Here is a 22,801-nt window from a genome sequence, read left to right on the forward strand (position 1 = left end):
GAATTATCGAAATCGAATATGCCCCTTTTTATTAAGTCTGGTAATCTAAGAATTAGGGAACAGACACCCTAATTGACGCGAATCCTAAAGATAGATCTATTGGGCCTAACAAACCCCATCCAAAGTACCGGATGCTTTAGTACTTCGAAATTTATATCATATCCGAAGGGTGTCCCGGAATGATGAGGATATTCTTATATATGCATTTTTCTTAATGTCGGTTACCAGGTGTTCACCATATGAATGATTTTTATGTCTATGTATGGGATGTATATTGAAATATGAAATCTTGTGGTCTATTGTTATGATTTGATATATATAGGTTAAACCTATAACTCAGCAACATTTTTGTTGACGTTTAAAGCATGTTTATTCTCAGGTGAATATTAAGAGCTTCCGCTGTTGCATACTAAAATAAGGACAAGATTTGGAGTCCATGTTTGTATGATATTATGTAAAAACTGCATTCAAGTAACATATGTCGATGTAATATATTTCTATTGTAAACCATTATGTAATGGTCGTGTGTAAACAGTATATTTTAGATTATCATTATTTGATAATCTACGTAATGCTTTTGAAACCTTTATTGATAAAATAAAGGTTATGGTTGTTTTAAAAATGAATGCAGTCTTTGAAAAACGTCTCATATAGAGGTCAAAACCTCGCAACGAAATCAATTAATATGGAACGTTTTTAATCAATAAGAACGGGACATTTCAGTTGGTATCCGAGCGTTGGTCTTAGAGAACCAGAATTTTGCATTAGTTTGTCTTATCGAGTTTGTTAGGATGCATTAGTGAGTCTGGACTTCGACCGTGTTTACTTGAAAAATGATTGCTTAACAAATTTTGTTGGAAACTATATATTTTTAACATGTGAATATTATGTGATATATTAATCTCTTAACGCGTTTGATATTATGTGATAGATGTCTACCTCTAGAACAAGTCCCATTGACTCACCTAATAATAATTAAGAGTTAAATGTAAATTGGAATGATTCGTGGACTAATTCACAAGTTCCCGAAGAGGAACCGGAAGAAGAGTCGGAACCGGAAGAAGAATCGGAACCGGAAGAAGAATCAGAACCGGAAGAAGAAATAGAACCAGTAGGGGAAATAATAAAACGGTTAAGTAGAAGAAAATCCTCAACCAACCGACCAAAATTAATTATGGTCAATGGTGTTTCCGCTAAGGAAGCAAAGTATTGGGAGGATTACCAATTCTTCGATGAATCGGATCCCGACAAGGATTTCGATGATGTTATAGAAATTACCCCAACACAATTTAATAAGGCAAAAGAGAACAATAAGGGAAAGGGCATAAAAATAGAGAAATTTGATTCCCAACCCGATGAACTTTATATGTATCGTCAACACCCGTATTTCTTAAGTTGTGACAATAACCCGGGAACCTCTAAACCACCAGGTTTTTCTAAACCAATGTGGAAAATGACGGCTCATATTAGGGGAACATCATATATCCCTAGAAACTTGTCAAAATGAACCAAAACCAAAGAAGAAGAAACGAGTGAGTCGGAATAAGATAGTTGTATTCGTGTAGTGTAATATATGTAATATAGTGTACTTATACTTTATGATATATGTAAAAATTGCTTGTATTAATAAGTATTTTTTTTATGAATCTAACTCTTGTCTATTTTACAGTATAAAAACACAACATGGATAGACAACCCAATATTTTAAGAGACCTACCCGGAGACATGATTGATGAAATCTTGTCTAGAGTCGGTCAGAATTCCTCGGCACAACTATTTAAGGTGAGATCAGTTTGTAAGACATTCGAAGAAATTCCAAGAATGCCTTGGTTTATAAAATGCTTTCGTTCGAAAGATGGGGGATATCACATTGGGAAATCCATAAGTTACGATGTGTTTACTTTGACGCATATATTGCGGGGAACCCAAATGCTATTTTACGCAACGGGTTAAGAAATTATTTTGACTCAATATATCCGAATATAGGACTTCGTGATTTAGAAAAAGCGGCTAACATGCAACATAAAGAAGCATGTTATGCTTACAGGTTAGTAATGTTCGCTTCTCACCAAAGTGAGAACAAGAACATCGGGCTACAACTATTAAACAAAACGTTCCCACAAGTGACGGAGTCGGTAATTGGGGTAAGAAATGAGGTTTTTAGATTGTTACGGGACTGTTGGATATTACGTAACCCTCGTCCCTTTGACGACGTTACAACACGCTGTCTTATCAACGGCCATAATGGTTATGTTCCACAAGACCAAGGATGGGAAGTAGTCCTAGTAAAACCAGAATGCATGACTTGTTTCTGGACGTATGAATTACGTGTCTTTATTGCCTTTACTGAACGACTTGTGTACTAGCTAGAATTATCTTCACAACTATCTTGTATCAAAGTTATTGTGTGCTATATTTCATGCTATATGTAAAATAAGCGGTATTGTAAGTTTGTAAAATATTGTGTAAAAGTTTGAACGCGAAATATTATTATAATCAGTTTTTCATATAGAATTATAGTAGTTGAATTGTATATTAGCTACTAAGTATGAACTTAACGGGTAGGTACTACCCGAATTTAAACTTATAAAACGCTAATATGAAGAAAAAGCTTTTATAAATGAGTTCATATTATGCTACGAGATACTATTGACTACTCTTAATATTCTGTATGATTAACTTGTTTCATTTGACTATTTGAAGGAAATGGCACCGACTACTCGACAAACCATGAATATGAGCGAAGAGGAATTTCGTACCTTTCTTGCTGCAAACATAGCCGCAGTACAGGCTGCGCTACATACCAACAATAACTCTGAATGTAGAAATGCAGCTAAAGGTGCAAGAAATCGTGTAGGATGCACCTACAAAGAATTCACTGCCTGTAAACCTTTGGAATTTGATGGAACCGAAGGACCAATCGGATTGAAACGGTGGACCGAGAAGGTCGAATCGGTGTTTGCCATAAGTAAGTGTACTGAAGAGGACAAAGTGAAGTATGCTACGCATACCTTCACAGGTACTGCGTTAACATGGTGGAATACCTATCTAGAGCAAGTGGGACAAGATGATGCTTACGCACTACCGTGGTCAGCATTCAAGCACTTGATGAACGATAAGTACCGTCCCAGAACCGAGGTCAATAAGCTCAAGACAGAACTTAGAGGGTTACGAACCCAAGGATTTGATATTACCACGTACGAAAGACGATTCACTGAATTATGCCTATTGTGTCCGGGAGCGTTCGAAGATGAGGAAGAGAAGATCGACGCGTTTGTGAAAGGATTACCGGAAAGAATCCAAGAAGATATAAGTTCACATGAGCCCGCCTCCATACAACAGGCATGTAGAATGGCTCACAAACTAGTGAACCAGATTGAAGAAAGAATTAAAGAACAGACTGCTGAAGAGGCCAATGTGAAGCAAGTCAAAAGAAAGTGGGAGGAAAATGGTGATAAGAATCACCAATACAACAACAGCAGCAATTACAACAATAATCGCAACAACTATCCCAACAATCGCAATATTAATCGCAACTACAACAAACGGCCCAACAACAACAACAACAACAACAACAGCAACTAAAACAATCATCCCAACAACAATAATAACCGCAACAACAACAACAATCAGAAGCAGCTATGCCAAAGGTGTGAAAAGTATCACTCGGGGTTCTGCACCAAATTTTGCAACAAGTGTAAAAGAAATGGTCATAGCGCGGCGAAGTGTGAGGTCTACGGACCAGGGGTTAACAGATCGAAAGGAACAAATGGTGTCGGAACGAGTAATGGTGGAGCAAGTAGTGTCTGAGCAAGTTATGCCAATGTAGTTTGTTATAAATGTGGAAAACCGGGCCACATTATTAGAAATTGCCCGAACCAGGAGAACACGAATGGACAAGGCCGCAGAAGAGTTTTCAATATTAATGCGGCAGAGGCACAGGAAGACCCGGAGCTTGTTACGGGTACGTTTCTTATTGACAATAAATCTGCTTACGTTTTATTTGATTCTGGTGCGGATAGAAGCTATATGAGTAGAGATTTTTGTGCTAAATTAAGTTGTCCATTGACGCCTTTGGATAGTAAATTTTTACTCGTATTAGCAAATGGTAAATTAATTTCAGCAGATAATATATGTCGGAATCGAGAAATTAAACTGGTTAGCGAAACATTTAAGATTGACTTGATACCAGTAGAGTTAGGGAGTTTTGATGTGATAATCGGTATGGACTGGTTGAAAGAAGTGAAAGCAGAGATCGTTTGTTACAAAAATGTAATTCGCATTATACGAGAAAAAGGAAACCCTTAATGGTGTACGGAGAAAAGGGCAACACGAAGCTACATCTTATTTGTAATTTGAAGGCACAAAAACTAATAAGAAAAGGTTGCTATGCTGTTCTAGCACACGTTAAGAAAGTACAAACTGAAGAAAATAGCATCAATGATGTTCCCGTCGCAAAAGAATTTTCCGATGTATTTCCGAAAGAATTACCGGGATTACCCCCACATCGATCCGTTGAATTTCAAATAGATCTTGTACCAGGAGCTGCACCAATAGCTCGTGCTCCTTACAGACTCGCACCCAGCGAGATGAAAGAACTGCAAAGCCAATTACAAGAACTTTTAGAGCGTGGTTTCATTCGACCAAGCATATCACCGTGGGGAGCTCCTGTTTTGTTTGTCAAGAAGAAAGATGGTACATTCAGGTTGTGTATCGACTACCGAGAGTCGAACAAACTTACCATCAAGAACCGCTACCCACTACCAAGAATCAACGACTTATTTGATCAACTACAAGGCTCATATGTTTATTCAAAGATTGACTTGCGTTCCGGGTATCATCAAATGCGGATGAAAAAAGATGATATTCCAAAGACTGCTTTCAGAACACGTTACGGTCATTACGAGTTTATGGTCATGCCGTTTGGTTTAACTAATGCACCAGCTGTGTTCATGGACCTTATGAACCGAGTGTGTGGACCATACCTTGACAAGTTTGTCATTGTTTTCATTGATGACATACTTATTTACTCAAAGAATGACCAAGAACATGGTGAACATTTGAGAAAGGTGTTAGAAGTATTGAGGAAGGAAGAATTGTACGCTAAGTTTTCAAAGTGTGCATTTTAGTTGGAATAAGTTCAATTCCTCGGTCACATAGTGAACAAAGAAGGTATTAAGGTGGATCCGGCAAAGATAGAAACTGTTGAAAAGTGGGAAACCCCGAAAACTCCAAAACACATACACCAGTTTTTAGGACTAGCTGGTTACTACAGAAGGTTCATCCAAGACTTTTCCAGAATAGAAAAACCCTTGACTGCATTAACGCATAAAGGGAAGAAATTTGAATGGAAGGATGAACAAGAGAAAGCGTTTCAGTTATTGAAGAAAAGGCTAACTACGGCACCTATATTGTCATTGCCTGAAGGGAATGATGATTTTGTGATTTATTGTGACGCATCAAAGCAAGGTTTCAGTTGTGTATTAATGCAACGAACGAAGGTGATTGCTTATGCATCTAGATAATTGAAGATTCACGAACAAAATTATACGACGCATGATTTGGAATTAGGCGCGGTTGTTTTTACATTAAAGACTTGGAGGCACTACTTATATGGGGTCAAAAGTATTATATATACCGACCACAAAAGTCTTCAACACATATTTAATCAGAAACAACTGAATATGAGGCAGCGTAGGTGGATTGAATTGTTGAATGATTATGATTTTGAGATTCGTTACCACCCGGGGAAGGCAAATGTGGTAGCCGACGCCTTGAGCAGGAAGGACAGAGAACCCATTCGAGTAAAATCTATGAATATAATGATTCACAATAACCTTACTACTCAAATAAAGGAGGCGCAACAAGGAGTTTTAAAAGAGGGAAATTTAAAGGATGAAATACCCAAAGGATCGGAGAAGCATCTTAATATTCGGGAAGACGGAACCCGGTATAGGTCTGAAAGCATTTGGGTACCAAAATTTGGAGATATGAGAGAAATGGTACTTAGAGAAGCTCATAAAACCAGATACTCAATACATCCTGGAACGGGGAAGATGTACAAGGATCTCAAGAAACATTTTTGGTGGCCGGGTATGAAAGCCGATGTTGCTAAATGCGTAGGAGAATGTTTGACGTGTTCTAAGGTCAAAGCTGAGCATCAGAAACCATCAGGTCTACTTCAACAACCCAAAATCCCGGAATGGAAATGGGAAAACATTACCATGGATTTCATCACTAAATTACCAAGGACTGCAAGTGGTTTTGATACTATTTGGGTAATAGTTGATCGTCTCACCAAATCAGCACACTTCCTGCCAATAAGAGAAGATGACAAGATGGAGAAGTTAGCACGACTGTATTTGAAGGAAGTCGTCTCCAGACATGGAATACCAATCTCTATTATCTCTGATAGGGATGGCAGATTTATTTCAAGATTTTGGCAGACATTACAGCAAGCATTAGGAACTCGTCTAGACATGAGTACTGCCTATCATCCACAAACTGATGGGCAGAGTGAAAGGATGATATAAATGATTGAAGACATGCTACGAGCATGTGTTATTGATTTCGGAAACAGTTGGGATCGACATCCTACAATAACAGCTACCATTCAAGCATTGAGATGGCGCCGTTTGAAGCACTTTATGGTAGGAAGTGCAGGTCTCCGATTTGTTGGAGTGAAGTGGGGGATAGACAGATTACGGGTCCGGAGATAATACAAGAAACTACCGAGAAGATCATCCAAATTCAACAACGGTTGAAAACCGCCCAAAGTTGTACCTTGGAAAGGCATTGTTCGATTTGGTAAATGAGGGAAATTAAATCCAAGGTATATCGGACCATTCAAGATTATTGATCGTGTCGGACCGGTAGCTTATCGACTTGAGTTACCTCAACAACTCGCGGCTGTACATAACACTTTCCACGTCTCGAATTTGAAGAAATGTTTTGCTAAAGAAGATCTCACTATTCCATTAGATGAAATCCAAATCAACGAAAAACTTCAATTCATCGAAGAACCCGTCGAAATAATGGATCGTGAGGTTAAAAGACTTAAGCAAAACAAGATACCAATTGTTAAGGTTCGATGGAATGCTCGTAGAGGACCTGAGTTCACCTGGGAACGAGAAGATTAGATGAAGAAGAAATACCCGCATTTATTTCCAGAAGATACGTCAACACCTCCAACTGCTTAAAATTTCGAGACGAAATTTATTTAACGGGTAGGTACTGTAGTGACCCGAACCTTTCCATGATTATATATATATTAAATGAAATTGTTATTTACATGAATAAGTGTTTCCAACATTTTAAGCAATCAAACTTGTTAAGACTTGATTAATTGAAATAGATTTCATATAGACAATTGACCACCCAAGTTGACCGGTGATTCACGAACGTTAAAACTTGTAAAAACTATATGATGACATATATATGGTTATATATATAGTTAACATGATATTATGATAAGTAAACATATCATTAAGTATATTAATAATGAACTACATATGTAAAATCAAGACTACTAACTTAATGATTTTGAAACGAGACATATATGTAACAATTATCGTTGTAACGACATTTAATGTATATATATCATATTAAGAGATATTCGTATATCATAATATCATGATAATATAATAATTTAAAATCTCATTTGATATTATAAACATTGGGCTAACAACATTTAACAAGATCGTTAACCTAAAGGTTTCAAAACAACACTTACATGTAACGACTAACGATGACTTAACGACTCAGTTAAAATGTATATACATGTAATGTTTTAATATGTATTCATACACTTTTGAAAGACTTCAAGACACTTATCAAAATATTTCTACTTAACAAAAATGCTTACAATTACATCCTCGTTCAGTTTCATCAACAATTCTACTCGTATGCACCCGTATTCGTACTCGTACAATACACAGCTTTTAGATGAATGTACTATTGGTATATACACTCAAATGATCAGCTCTTAGTAGCTCATGTGAGTCACCTAACACATGTGGGAACCATCATTTGGCAACTAGCATGAAATATCTCATAAAATTACAAAAATATGAGTAATCATTCATGACTTATTTACATGAAAACAAAATTACATATCCTTTATATCTAATCCATACACCAACGACCAAAAACAACTACAAACACTTTCATTCTTCAATTTTCTTCATCTAATTGATCTCTCTCAAGTTCTATCTTCAAGTTCTAAGTGTTCTTCATAAATTCTACAAGTTCTAGTTTCATAAAATCAAGAATACTTCCAAGTTTGCTAGCTTACTTCCAATCTTGTAGAGTGATCATCCAAAGAAATCTTTCTTATTTACAGTAAGATATCTTTCTAATACAAGGTAATACTTATATTCAAACTTTGATTCAATTTCTATAACTATAACAATCTTATTTCGAGTGGAAATGTTACTTGAACTTGTTTTCGTGTCATGATTCTGCTTCAAGAACTTTCAAGCCATCCAAGGATCCTTTAAAGCTAGATCCATTTTTCTCATTTCCAGTAGCTTTATCCAGAAAACTTGAGGTAGTAATGATGTTCATAACATCATTCGATTCATACATATAAAGCTATCTTATTCGAAGGTTAAAACTTGTAATCACTAGAACATAGTTTAGTTAATTCTAAACTTGTTCGCAAACAAAAGTTAATCCTTCTAACTTGACTTTTAAAATCAACTAAACACATGTTCTATATCTATATGATATGCTAACTTAATGATTTAAAACCTGGAAACACGAAGAACACTGTAAAACTGGACATACGCCGTCGTAGTAACACCGCGGGCTGTTTTGGGTTAGTTAAATAAAAACTATGATAAACTTTGATTTAAAAGTTGTTCTTCTGGGAAAATGATTTTTCTTATGAACATGAAACTATATCCAAAAATCATGGTTAAACTCAAAGTGAAAATATGTTTTCTAAAATGGTCATCTAGACGTCGTTCTTTCGACTGAAATGACTACCTTTACAAAAATGACTTGTAACTTATATTTCTGACTATAAACCTATACTTTTTCTGTTTAGATTCATAAAATAGAGTTCAATATGAAACCAGAGCAATTTTATTCACTCCAAACGGATTTAAAATGAAGAAGTTATGGGTAACACAAGATTGGATAATTTTTCTTGTTGTAGCAACGTGAAAATTGGTAACAAATCTATATTAATCATATTCTAGCTAACTTATATTGTATTATACATGTATTCTAATATATTATGTAATCTTGGGTTACCATAGACACGTATGCAAATGTTTTGACATATCATATCGACCCAAGTATATATATTATTTGGAACAACCATAGACACTCTATATGCAGTAATGTGGGAGTTAGCTATACAGGGTTGAGGTTGTTTCCAAAAATATATATACTTTGAGTTATGATCTAGCCTGAGACGTGTATACACTGGGTCGTGGATTGAATCAAGATAATATATATCAATTTTTTTCTGTACATCTAACGTTGGACAACTAGTTGTAGGTTATTAACGAGGACAGCTGACTTAATAAACTTAAAACATCAAAATGTATTAAAAGTGTTGTAAATATATTTTGAATATACTTTGATATATATGTACATATTTGTTATAGGTTCGTGAATTGACCAGTGGCCAAGTCTTACTTCCCGACGAAGTAAAAATCTGTGAAAGTGAGTTATAGTCCCACTTTTAAAATCTAATATTTTTGGGATGAGAATACATGCAGGTTTTATAAATGATTTACAAAATAGACACAAGTACGTGAAACTACATTCTATGGTTGAATTATCGAAATCGAATATGCCCCTTTTTATTAAGTCTGGTAATCTAAGAATTAGGGAACAGAAACCCTAATTGACGCGAATCCTAAAGATAGATCTATTGGGCCTAACAAACCCCATCCAAAGTACCGGATGCTTTAGTACTTCGAAATTTATATCATATCCGAAGGGTGTCCCGGAATGATGGGGATATTCTTATATATGCATCTTGTTAATGTCGGTTACCAGGTGTTCACCATATGAATGATTTTTATCTCTATGTATGGGATGTATATTGAAATATGAAATCTTGTGGTCTATTGTTATGATTTGATATATATAGGTTAAACCTATAACTCACCAACATTTTTGTTGACCTTTAAAGCATGTTTATTCTCAGATGAATATTAAGACCTTTAAAGCATGTTTGTATGATATTATGTAAAAACTGCATTCAAGAAACATATGTCGATGTAATATATTTCTATTGTAAACCATTATGTAATGGTCGTGTGTAAACAGTATATTTTAGATTATCATTATTTGATAATCTACGTAATGCTTTTGAAACCTTTATTGATAAAATAAAGGTTATGGTTGTTTTAAAAATGAATGCAGTCTTTGAAAAACGTCTCATATAGAGGTCAAAACCTCGAAACGAAATCAATTAATATGGAACGTTTATAATCAATATGAACGGGACATTTCAATTGGTATGTCAATTCTTGTTACAAGATGTGGATGAGTACATGATGAGACTTCAATAGATAAATATAGTGATTTGTCGGAGAGATTTAAACCATGAAGCGACGAGGTTGCTGGTACATCTGCTGGTAATATGGTGTAATATAAAAGGTTCCCCGGTAACAATAAAAGAGTACGCATATATATCAAGGTTATAGTAAGGGTAGTGCGACTGAAAAGTCGAAGTTGACTTGTTGGAGCTGTGACAAATTTGGCTAATTTGAAAAGGAATTGCAAAGTTATTTTTGGTAATAAGAATGCCAAAGGAGTTAGCACAGATAAGTGTTAGACGTTTACTCAGGTTCTGAGTGTTTTCAGGTGCATAACTATATGCATTAATCTTTTCTTCCATAGTTGAAGTGCGGTTGATTCATTCTCTGGATTGAGGTGTTTTCAAGAATCATGAAAGATTTGAACGCGGATTGTAATCGTCAAGGTATAAATGGGGTTTAAGATGAAATCAAGTGGCAAACTTGAAGAATTGTTTAGTTTCATATGTTATAATCAATATTTTAATTCATTTTAATTATCCAATGTTATTAGTCCACAGTCGATAATCCACAGTTAACAGTCCAATAATTCATATATAGTTTAATATATAATATTCAAATTAATTAATGCGTATCGTGACCCGTGTACATGTCTTAGACTCGATCACAATTCAAACTATATATATTATTGTAGAATCAACCTCAACCCTGTATAGCTAACTCCAGCATTACTGCATATAGAGTGTCTATGGTTATTCCAAATAATATATATAGATGCGTCGATATGATATGTCAAAACCTTGTATACGTGTCCTGATATTTAAAGTGCGTAAAATAAATAACAGAAATTAAATGACGATAACTAAAATTGCGAGAATTAAAATTGCGATAAATAAAATGCGATAAATAAATTTTCGATAAATAAATTGCGATAAATAAATTGCGATAAATAAAAGGTAATACGGAATTAACAGTTAGTTAGGAACAGTTAGCATGGATTCTTAACAAAATTTCTCATGGTTAATTTGTTTGTTTCTAACAAATTTTATTTTGTCCAATGTTTTCTTCATTATGCCACTTGTTGGATTCTGATAGATCAAAATCCAATTATGAAATTGAATGAAAATGGTTATTCTACGGTGAACGGATATGTATATCTGTGGACGTAAGTAGGATAGTAAATGAATGTTGAATCAGATTTGAAGAATGTACAGTGTAACTTATTAATGTGAAATCTAAATATTCCTCGGGTATTACCTACCCGTTAAAATATTTTCACCATTAACAGTTTGTACAAAAGAATTTTAAATTACAATCTTTATGAAAAAAATATATACATATATATTTTCTTCAGATGTAATATAGATTTAATGAGTTAATATGCTATTAATCTCATTTGGTTTACCGTTAGAACAAGAATATATAATCTCTAAAACATTAGAGATTACATAATCGCCATGTCGAACGAAGATAAATGATGTAGAACGTCATGTAGAACGATGATTATACTCGAAGTACAGAATGAGATGTTGAGACATGTGATGTTGAGACTTGGGTTGGTGATGGTACTATTGGTGCCGGTGATGTTGCTGAAGCTGGTAAGTTTTGCACCATGTTTTCTAAATTGATTACTTGAGCGCGAAGCTCGTTGACTTCTTCTATTATTCTGGGATGATTGTCGGTCGGAACGAACGGATGAATAAGGTTTAGAATTTTTGATAAAATATAATCGTGGTGAGATACTCTGGAAATGAGTGTGAAAATGGTGTTTCGAATGGGTTCGCCAGTAAATGCTTCATGTTCATCGCCAAGAGGTAAATTCGGCTGGTGGAAGGGATCCCCTTCTTCGCGTTTCCATTGATTAAGTCAGCTACGAACCCATCAAATGAATTGGGGATGGCTGGTTGGCTGATTCATTCTGGTGACACTGCTTTCGGAGCTTAGGCGAAACTCCATATCGGAATAGTTGTCGGAATCCGAGGAATTCGAACTGGTTGAGGAATTCATCTCGTACGATCAATTGAAGAATTTTCGATAAGAAATAGATTATAGGATGTAGAATAGTATCCTACAATACATAATTTACATATGCATATATAATACTAAAATCCCATAAGTTACGGAGGAATCTACGGAAGCTGTCAGGCAAAGGTAACAATAACATATACGCTAAGATGAATTTATCTATACACAGTCTATGCAATAGAGGCAGTAAGACGTGTCTAGACTTTAAGGATGATAATCAAATAATTTTTGACACTAAATGATAAGCAAAACTTTTGACATGCAGACACGGTCGAAGTCCAGACTCACTAATGCATCTAAACAACTATCAGTTAGACACACTAATGCAAGACCTGGTTCGCTAAGACCACCGCTCTGATACCACATGTAAAGACCCGTCCTAATCCATAAGAACGAATACAATAACATATGATTACATCGCGAGGTACTTGACCTCTATATGATACATTTTACAAACATTGCATTCGTTTTAAAAGACAATTTTTTATTGCATCGAAAGTTGACAGACATGCATACCATTTCGTAATATATCCAACTATAAATGACTTAATAATAATCTTGATGAACTCAATGACTCGAATGCAACGTCTTTTGAAATTTGTCATGAATGACTCCAAGTAATATCTCTAAAATGAGCAAATGCACAGCGAAAGATTTCTTTCATACCTGAGAATAAACATGCTTTAAAGTGTCAACCAAAAGGTTGGTAAGTTCATTAGTTTATCAAAAACGATCATTTTCATCATTTTAATAGACCACAAGAATTTCATTTCCAGTTCTCATAAATATACGTCCCATGCATAGAGACAAAAATCATTCATATGGTGAACACCTGGTAACCAACATTAACAAGATGCATATAAGAATATCCCCTATCATTCTGAGAAATCCTTCAGACATGATATAAAATGAATTCGAAGTACTAAATCATCCGGTACTTTAGATGGGGTTCGTTAGGCCCAATAGATCTATCTTTAGGATCCGCGTCAATTAGTAGATCGGTTTACTAATTCTTAGGTTACCATGCAAAAGGGGCATATTCGGCTTCGATCATTCAACCATATAATGTAGTTTCGATTACTTATGTCTATTTCGTAAAACAGTTATAAAAATTGCGCATGTATTCTCAGCCCAAAAATATAATGGGTAAAAAGGCAAATGAAACTCAAATTACTGTATATTGTAGTAAAAATACATATGACGATATTGAACAATGCAGGGTTGGTCTTGGATTCACGAACCTATATCATTTGTATATATATTAAAATATATAATGAAAACCACATAATTTTATTTATTAATATATATATTATTTATATATGTTTGTAGTTATTTAGGGTTTATATTAAATTCCATTTAAAACAAATATTTATATTATATCTCAAATTATATGTTATATATATTTATTTTGTATATATATTTTAAAATAATTAGTATCTATTCATTTAGTTATATTAATATGTATATATATATATATATATATATATATATATATATATGTATACATGTTTATTATTATGTTTGAAAATCAATAGTTTGTTACATGTAAATATTTATCTATATAATGTTAATATATAGTTATATGAGATATTAATATCGTTATAGTATATGTACTAAATACATTTTGTATACAAAATATTTATTTGTTAAAAATGATAGTTTTGATATTAATGAGTTTCTAATAATAATAACTTTATTAATAATGATAATACTAATAATAATAATGATATCGTTAATTATGATAATTATAAAAATGATACTAATTAAAGATAATAATAATTTTATTGTTTTCATATTAATGATAATAATAATAATCCTAAATATGTTAATAATAATAATACATATATTAGTAATGATATTAATTTTTGTAATAACAAATATATATCATCATTGTAATCAAAATTACGATACTAATTATTAATGGTAACTATACTTTCATTAGTGAAGATAATAGTACTAATAACTATAACAATAACAATAACAATAACAATAATAATGATAATAATAATAATAATAAAAATAATGATAATAATAAGATTACTACCTCAATAAAAAGTCCTTAAAAAAATATATATGCCACCGATAAGAATCGAACCCGAGACCTCTCATATAATACCAACACCCTAGACCACTCGTCTGATTCTGCTTTTCCTGATTTAATCCGTAACCCAAACCACTTAAACTCGTTATTTCTGTTATTATTTCATCACCATCTTCTTCGCATTTAACATGTCGACAGAGGCAACCAACCCATCTTAACAGCGAAGTAATACATCGATTTATGATTTGAAATTTAATTAAAAACACTCTGTATTCATTGTTTTTAATTACCAGAACCAAGATGAACTAAAAAAATATAAAACCGTGACATTTTCCTGTTAAACAACTCGATCATTGATTTAAAAATTTAGATTGTTTCTGCAAATATTTACAACATGAATTGTGTTGTAAATGGATCATAGAAACTTTACGGACCATCAATTTTAACAAAAACAATCTCTAAAACATCAATTTAATTGAAGAATACCTGTTTGACTTTTTAAAACATAACTTTGACTCGAAAATTAGCATTCGATATTACGAATTGAGTTTTGAAACTTTGAAGATAGTTTTGCGACTTGATTTAGTTACCTTTTGCATTTTTACATTTTGAAATAGGTTGGATTATAGGCTGTTGAATAAAATGAACCCAAACAGGGGTGTTCCTGGTTTCTTCGTTCCAGTTTAAAAAAAAGACATTGATAATTGATAATACTGATTGAATAATTAAGTGGGGTTTTTTTTCTAACAACATGAATTAATCAATTCATTTATAGAATTGAAAATGAAGTCGACAGAATTCCTAATCTGGAATATATATAAAAAAAAATATAACAAAAAATATATAAAGCCATTCTGAAAAGAAAAGGCTCGTACTAATTGACAAGGATATGTAACAGATTTGAGACCAAAGCAAAATGGGTTACAGTTGATGGCTACATAAAGCAGATGCTGATTCCAATTCATATATATATATATATATATATATATATATATATATATATATATATATATATATATATATATATATATATATATATATATATATATATATATATATATATATATATATATATATATATATATGATTTTATATATATGAAATTAATAATTGATAGTTATAATTATAAAATCAAAAATACTACTAATAATAATAATAATAATAATAATAATAATAATAATAATAATAATAATAATAATAATAATAATAATAATAATAATAATAATAATAATAATAATAATAATAATAATATTAATATTTATAATAATAATAAGAGTAATATTAATAATAAGTCATACTAATAATAATTTTTAGTGTATTTGATAATAATAATAATATTGGTAAATATAATAAATTAAATGTATCAATCTTTATATCTATATGTTATTTAGTAGTATTAATAATACTGATGTTAATATTAATATTTATTTTTAATCATAATGATAATAATAATATTATTAATAATTATATCTCATTTGTAATTACTTTTAATATATAAATGTTACAATTTATATGTATACTTTATATTAATAATAATTTTAATAATACAATTATTAATATTAACATTTCTAATAAAATAATGCTGATAATATTAATATAGTAATTATACTCAAACTTGTAATTAATTGAATATAATACCATTTATAAATTTTATCATATTTACTAATTATAATATATTGAATCTTAAATATTTATTACTTATATATTATTATTTATGTATAGAATTCATATATATATATATATATATATATATATATATATATATATATATATATATATATATATATATATATATATATATATATATATATATATTTACTAATTATAATACCATTTGTGTGTAAATTGTTCGTGAATCGTCGGGAATAGTCAAAGGTTATCTTAAACCATGTAAATAGTTCAAAAGTTTTGAGACTCAACATTACAGACATTGCTTATCGTGTCGAAATCATACAAAGATTTAGTTTAAATTTGGTCGGAAATCTCCGGGTCGTCACATATTAGCTACTAAGTATGAACTTAACGGGTAGGTATTACCCGAATTAAAACTATAAAACGCTAATATGAAGAAAAGCTTTTATAAATGAGTTCATATTATGCTACGAAATACTATTGACTACTCTTAATATACTGTATGATTAACTTAATTCTTTTGGGCTATTTTTAAAGGAAATGGCACCGACGACTCGTCAGAATTTGAACATGAGCGAGGAAGACTTCCGTGCTTTCCTTACAGCAAACAAATCCGCAATACAGGCTGCGATGCAAAATAACAATAACTCTGAATCCAGCAATGGAACTAACGCCACGAGAACTCGTGTAGGATGCTCCTACAAAGAATTCACTGCCTGTAAACCTTTGGAATTCAATGGAACCGAGGGTCCAATCGGATTAAAACGGTGGACTGAGAAGGTTGAATTGGTGTTTGCCATAAGTAAGTGCACTGAAGAAGACAAAGTAAAGTACGCTATGCATACCTTCACGGGTGCTGCGTTAACATGGTGGAACACTTATCTAGAACAGGTGGGACAAGATGCTGCTTACGCACTACAGTGGTCAGCATTCAAACACTTAATGAACGAGCAGTACCGTCCCAGAAATGAGGTCAATAAGCTCAAGGTAGAGCTTAGAGGGTTACGAACACAAGGGTTTGATATTACCACGTACGAACAATGATTCACAGAGTTGTGCCTATTGTGTCCGGGAGCGTTCGAAGATGAAGAAGAGAAAATCGACGCATTTGTAAAAGGGTTACCGGAAAGGATCCAAGAGGATATAAGTTCACAAGAGCCCGCCTCCATACAAAAGGCAAGTCAAATGGCTTATAAACTTATAAATCGAATTGAGGAAAGGATTAAAGAACAGGCAGCTGAAGAAGCCAATACGATACAAGTCAAGAGGAAATGGGAAGAAACCCGTGACAAGGGTCACAATTTCAATAATCAACCTAACAATCACAACTACAATCGGACCAATTTTCGCAACAACAAACGCAACAATAACAACTACCCCAGCAACAACTACAACATCTATTTCAATAACAATAACAACCGCAACAATAACAATCCCAACAATAACAACAAAAGGCAGAAATTCTGCGAGAAATGTGAAGGATACCATCCAACTGGGCTCTGTACAACAGTATGTACTAAGTGTAATAGAAAGGGCCATGGTGCGACAAAGTGCAAAATCTACGGATCAATGGCTAAGGGAACAAATAATGCCGGAACAAGTTATGTCGACATTACCTATTTCGGATGCGGGAAGAACGGCCATTACAAAAATATGTGTCCAAATCAGGGGGATAATAATGGGCAAGGCCAAGGAAGAGTCTTCAACATTAATGCGGTTGAAGCGCAGGAAGACCCGGAGCTTGTTACGGGTACGTTTCTTATTGACAATACATCTGCTTATGTTTTATTTGATTCCGGTGCGGATAGAAGCTATATGAGTAAGGATTTCTGTGCTAAATTAAGTTGTCCATTAACGCCTTTGGATAATAAGTTTATACTAGAAATAGCAAACGGTAAATTAATTGCAGCAGATAATATATGTCAGAATCGAGAAATTAAACTGGGTAGCGAAACGTTTAAGATTGATTTGATACCAGTAGAGTTAGGGAGTTTTGATGTGATAATCGGCATGGACTGGTGGAAAGAGGTGAAAGCAGAGATCGTATGTTATAAAAATGCAATTCACATTGTACGAGAAGAAGGAAAACCCTTAATGGTGTACGGAGAAAAGAGCAACGTGAAGCTAAATCTTAGCAATTTGAAGGCGCAAAAGCTAATAAGAAAGGGTTGCTATGCTGTTCTAGCACACGTTGAGAAAGTACAAACTGAAGAAAGAGCATCAATGATGTTTGCATCGCAAAAGAATTTCCCGATGTATTTCTGAAAGAATTACCGAGATTACCTCCACACCGATCCATTAAATTTCAAATAGATCTTATACCGGGAGCTGCACCAATAGCTCGTGCTCCATACAGACTCGCACCCAACGAAATGAAGGAACTTCAAAGCTAATTACAAGAACTTCTAGAGCGTGGTTTCATACGACCGAGTACATCACCATGGGGAGCTCCTGTTTTATTTGTCAAAAAAAAGGATGGTACATTCAGGTTGTGTATCGACTACCGAGAGTTGAACAAACTTACCATCAAGAACCGTTACCCACTACCGAGAATCGACGACTTATTTGATCAATTACAAGGCTCGTCAGTTTATTCGAAGATTGATTTACGTTCTGGGTTGATAATGCTAAAAACGAACATATATTTCATAGCATTATTCCTCAAGAAAGACAAGCTTTTAGTTGCAATTGTTCTATTTACAAGTGATATTCGTTTAAATAATAAAAGGTGAAGACAAAAGACAGATTCGACGAATTGAAGATGCAAACAACCAAAAAGCTCAAAAGTACAAAATACAATCAAAGAGGTTCCAATTATTGATAAGAAATGTCTCGAAATTACAAGAGTACAAGATTCAAAATGCAAAGTACAAGATATTAAATTGTACGCAAGGACGTTCGAAAATCCAGAACCGGGACATGAGTCAACTCTCAACGCTCGACGCAACGGACTAAAAATTACAAGTTAACTATGTATATAAATATAATATAATATATAATTAATTATATAAATTATATATATATATATATATATATATATATATATATATATATATATATATATATATATATATATATATATATATATATATATATATATATATTATATTTATATATTAAAACCGTCGGCAGACTACGATCCAAACTTGTGTGAGCTGGATTTACGAACTCCGCGACTCGCGGAGTTTGTAGTGCAAAAATGCCGCACCTCGCGGAGCTGTCCTGGACAAAAATGCCTATAAAAGCTCGCGCATTCTGAACGTTTTATATATCCTTTTATCAATCTCTCTATCAACGTATATATATATATATATATATATATATATATATATATATATATATATATATATTTATTTATATTTTAATTTTAATTTCTAATAATAAGGGTATGTTAGCGAATGTTGTAAGGGTGTAAGTCGAAATTCTATCCGTGTAACGCTACGCTATTTTTAATCATTGTAAGTTATGTTCAACCTTTTTACATTAATGTCTCGTAGCTAAATTATTATTATGCTTATTTAATCCGAAGTAATCATGATGTTGGGCTAAATATTAAAATTGGGTAATTGGGTTTTGTACCATAATTGGGGTTTGGACAAAAGAACGACACTTGTGGAAATTACACTATGGGCTATTAATGGGCTTTATATTTGTTTAACTAAATGATAGTTTGTTAATTTTAATATAAAGATTTACAATTGGATGTACCTATAAATAACCATATACACTCGATCGGACACGATGGGCGGGGTATTTATATGTACGAATAATCGTTCATTTAACCGGACACGGGAATGGATTAATAGTCTATGGAATTATTAAAACAGGGGTGAAATTATGTACAAGGACACTTGGCATAATTGATAACAAAGTATTAAAACATTGGGTTACACGCAGTCGATAACCTGGTGTAATTATTAAACAAAGTATTAAAACCTTGTTACAGTTTAAGTCCCCAATTAATAGGAATATTTGACTTTGGGTATAAGGATAATTTGACGAGGACACTCGCACTTTATATTTATGACTGATGGACTGTTATGGACAAAAACCAGATGGACATATTAAATAATCCAGGACAAAGGACAATTAACCCATGGGCATAAAACTAAAAATCAACACGTCAAACATCATGATTACGGAAGTTTAAATAAGCATAATTCTTTTATTTCATATTTAATTTCCTTTATTTTATATTTAATTGCACTTCTAATTATCGCACTTTTATTTATTGTCATTGTATTTAATTGTACTTTTAATTAACGCACTTTTTAATTATTGTATTTTATTTCATCGCACTTTTATTTATCGCAATTTCATTATCGTTATTTACTTTACGCTTTAAATTAAGTTATATTTATTTTTAATATTTTACATTAGGTTTTAACTGCGACTATGTTTTAAAATCGACAAACCGGTCATTAAACGGTAAAAACCCCCTTTTTATAATAATAATATTACTTTTATATATATATATATATATATATATATATATATATATATATATATATATATATATATATATATATATATATATATATATATATTTGTATTTTTATAAATTAAAACTAATATAGCGTTAAGCTTTATTTAAAGATTTTCCCTGTGGAACGAACCGGACTTACTAAAAACTACACTACTGTATGATTAGGTACACTGCCTATAAGTGTTGTAGCAAGGTTTAAGTATGTCCATTCTATAAATAAATAAATATCTTGTGTAAAATTGTATCGTATTTAATAGTTTTTCCTAGTAAAATATAAGCTATTTCATATACAACTCTGCATAACATCAAGTATTTTTGGCGCCGCTGCCGGGGAACGCCGAAGCGAAACGCCACATATAAAAAAAAAAGATTTTATTAAGTTTTATTTAGTTTTTGTAAAAATAGATTTTTTTTAAATATCATAAATATAAAAAAAACCGAAAAAAAAATATATATAAATCTATTTTTAAGATTTTTATAAAATTATAAAGTATTTCTATTTTTATTTTAGTTTTTAAAACATAAGTTTTTATTTAATTAATATAAATATTTTATATAAATATTAAAACAGAAAAATAAAAAATATAAATAAAAAAATATTAAAAATCGAACGATTTTGGCCTGTACCTCATTTGAAAATTCAATCACCGCGACTTGCGGAGTTTTCTGGTACGTGGCACCGCGACTCGCGGAGCCACCCTGACACGCGTGTCCAGCAACCCTAATCAGCATTAATTACGGGGTATAATGTATTATAATTAAAGTAAAACCCTAATTAGGTTTTTAATTTTTAATTAGTTAATTTAGTTTAGTTTTAATTATTTTATATATTTAGTTTAATTAGTTTAATTAAATTTTAAAATTAATAGTTTTATAAAATAAATAATATAAAAATATTATTTTTATAAAAATTGTAATTTTTACAACTTTTAGTATATTTTTATATTTTGTCCCTTTTTAATTGTTTTAGCGTAATTTTTTGTATTTTTCGCTCATATTTAGTTTTAATCCATAGTTTTTGCCATAGTTATTTTTATTTCTAGATTTTTAGGCTTTGCCGTAAAATCCCTTAAGTGCTTTTTCTTTAGACTAAGATCTAGGTGCTTTAGAATTTTGCGACGCCTTTTTAAGTTTTAGTACCTTTTTAAGTTATTGCCATTTGGGATATAGTTTTACTTGTAAGCTTTAATATTTTTAGACGCAACTTTTATTTTTTTTAGTTTTTAGTTCCTTTTTAAGTTTCAACGCGCTACTTTCTTATTTTTATTTTTCGACGCCTTTTACCTATGTATCAATTATCACTCCAATTAGTAATCTCAATTTGCAATTTTAATTTTAAGTTAGTGATAGTAATAAGGTTGGGTTAGCCGAGTGTTTTAAAGTTTTATAAGTCACTCTTTTTCTTTCTTATTTTTCGACGCCTTTTATTTTTCAACCCTTTTCTTTTTTGACCTATTTCGACGCGCTCTCTCTTTTTCTTTATTATTTCTCGCCATTCTAGTTTTTAGGACTTAGAATTTTTCTACTTCTTCTCTAAATTTCTATAAATTACGAAAATTTATTTTAAGTGATTAAATTGATAGACATCAAAATTTTCTGGTTCGTAGTAATAGTTGGATTTGTACGTGGACCGGGTTATTGGAGCCAAACAGTACTCAATTATATTGAGACCAAACGAATCCTGCCCCTCTGCTGCATCTTTTGGCTATTCGAAACGTGGGCAAAATCTGAAAAGTCTATTAATTGGATAACTTATATAATTTTTCTTTCCTTTTAAAAACTAATAGGATATTCAGTGAATGCACCGAGCAAGACGTTCACCACCTTTTGTACGTTCACCACCTGTAACTCGATCAAGACATCTAGCAAATATTGTCGCCGTTGATTTTCCTTTAGAATCGTCATCCAGTCGACCAAGTACTCCAATTCAAATTTCCGATAATCCATTTTTTGAACCCGACCTCACAATTGAGAATCCGGAGAATATTCAGGGACAATTCATAGATCCTGAACCATTAATTTTTCCTCCGGAACCACCAATCATTCAAACAGAGATTGTTGAGGAACGAACCATTAAATCAGAATCCTCTAGTGATTCAGATTCAACAAATTCAATTA

The sequence above is a fragment of the Rutidosis leptorrhynchoides genome, chromosome 7 (genome assembly GCF_046630445.1).
Source record: "Rutidosis leptorrhynchoides isolate AG116_Rl617_1_P2 chromosome 7, CSIRO_AGI_Rlap_v1, whole genome shotgun sequence".
In the NCBI taxonomy this organism is placed as follows: domain Eukaryota; kingdom Viridiplantae; phylum Streptophyta; class Magnoliopsida; order Asterales; family Asteraceae; genus Rutidosis; species Rutidosis leptorrhynchoides.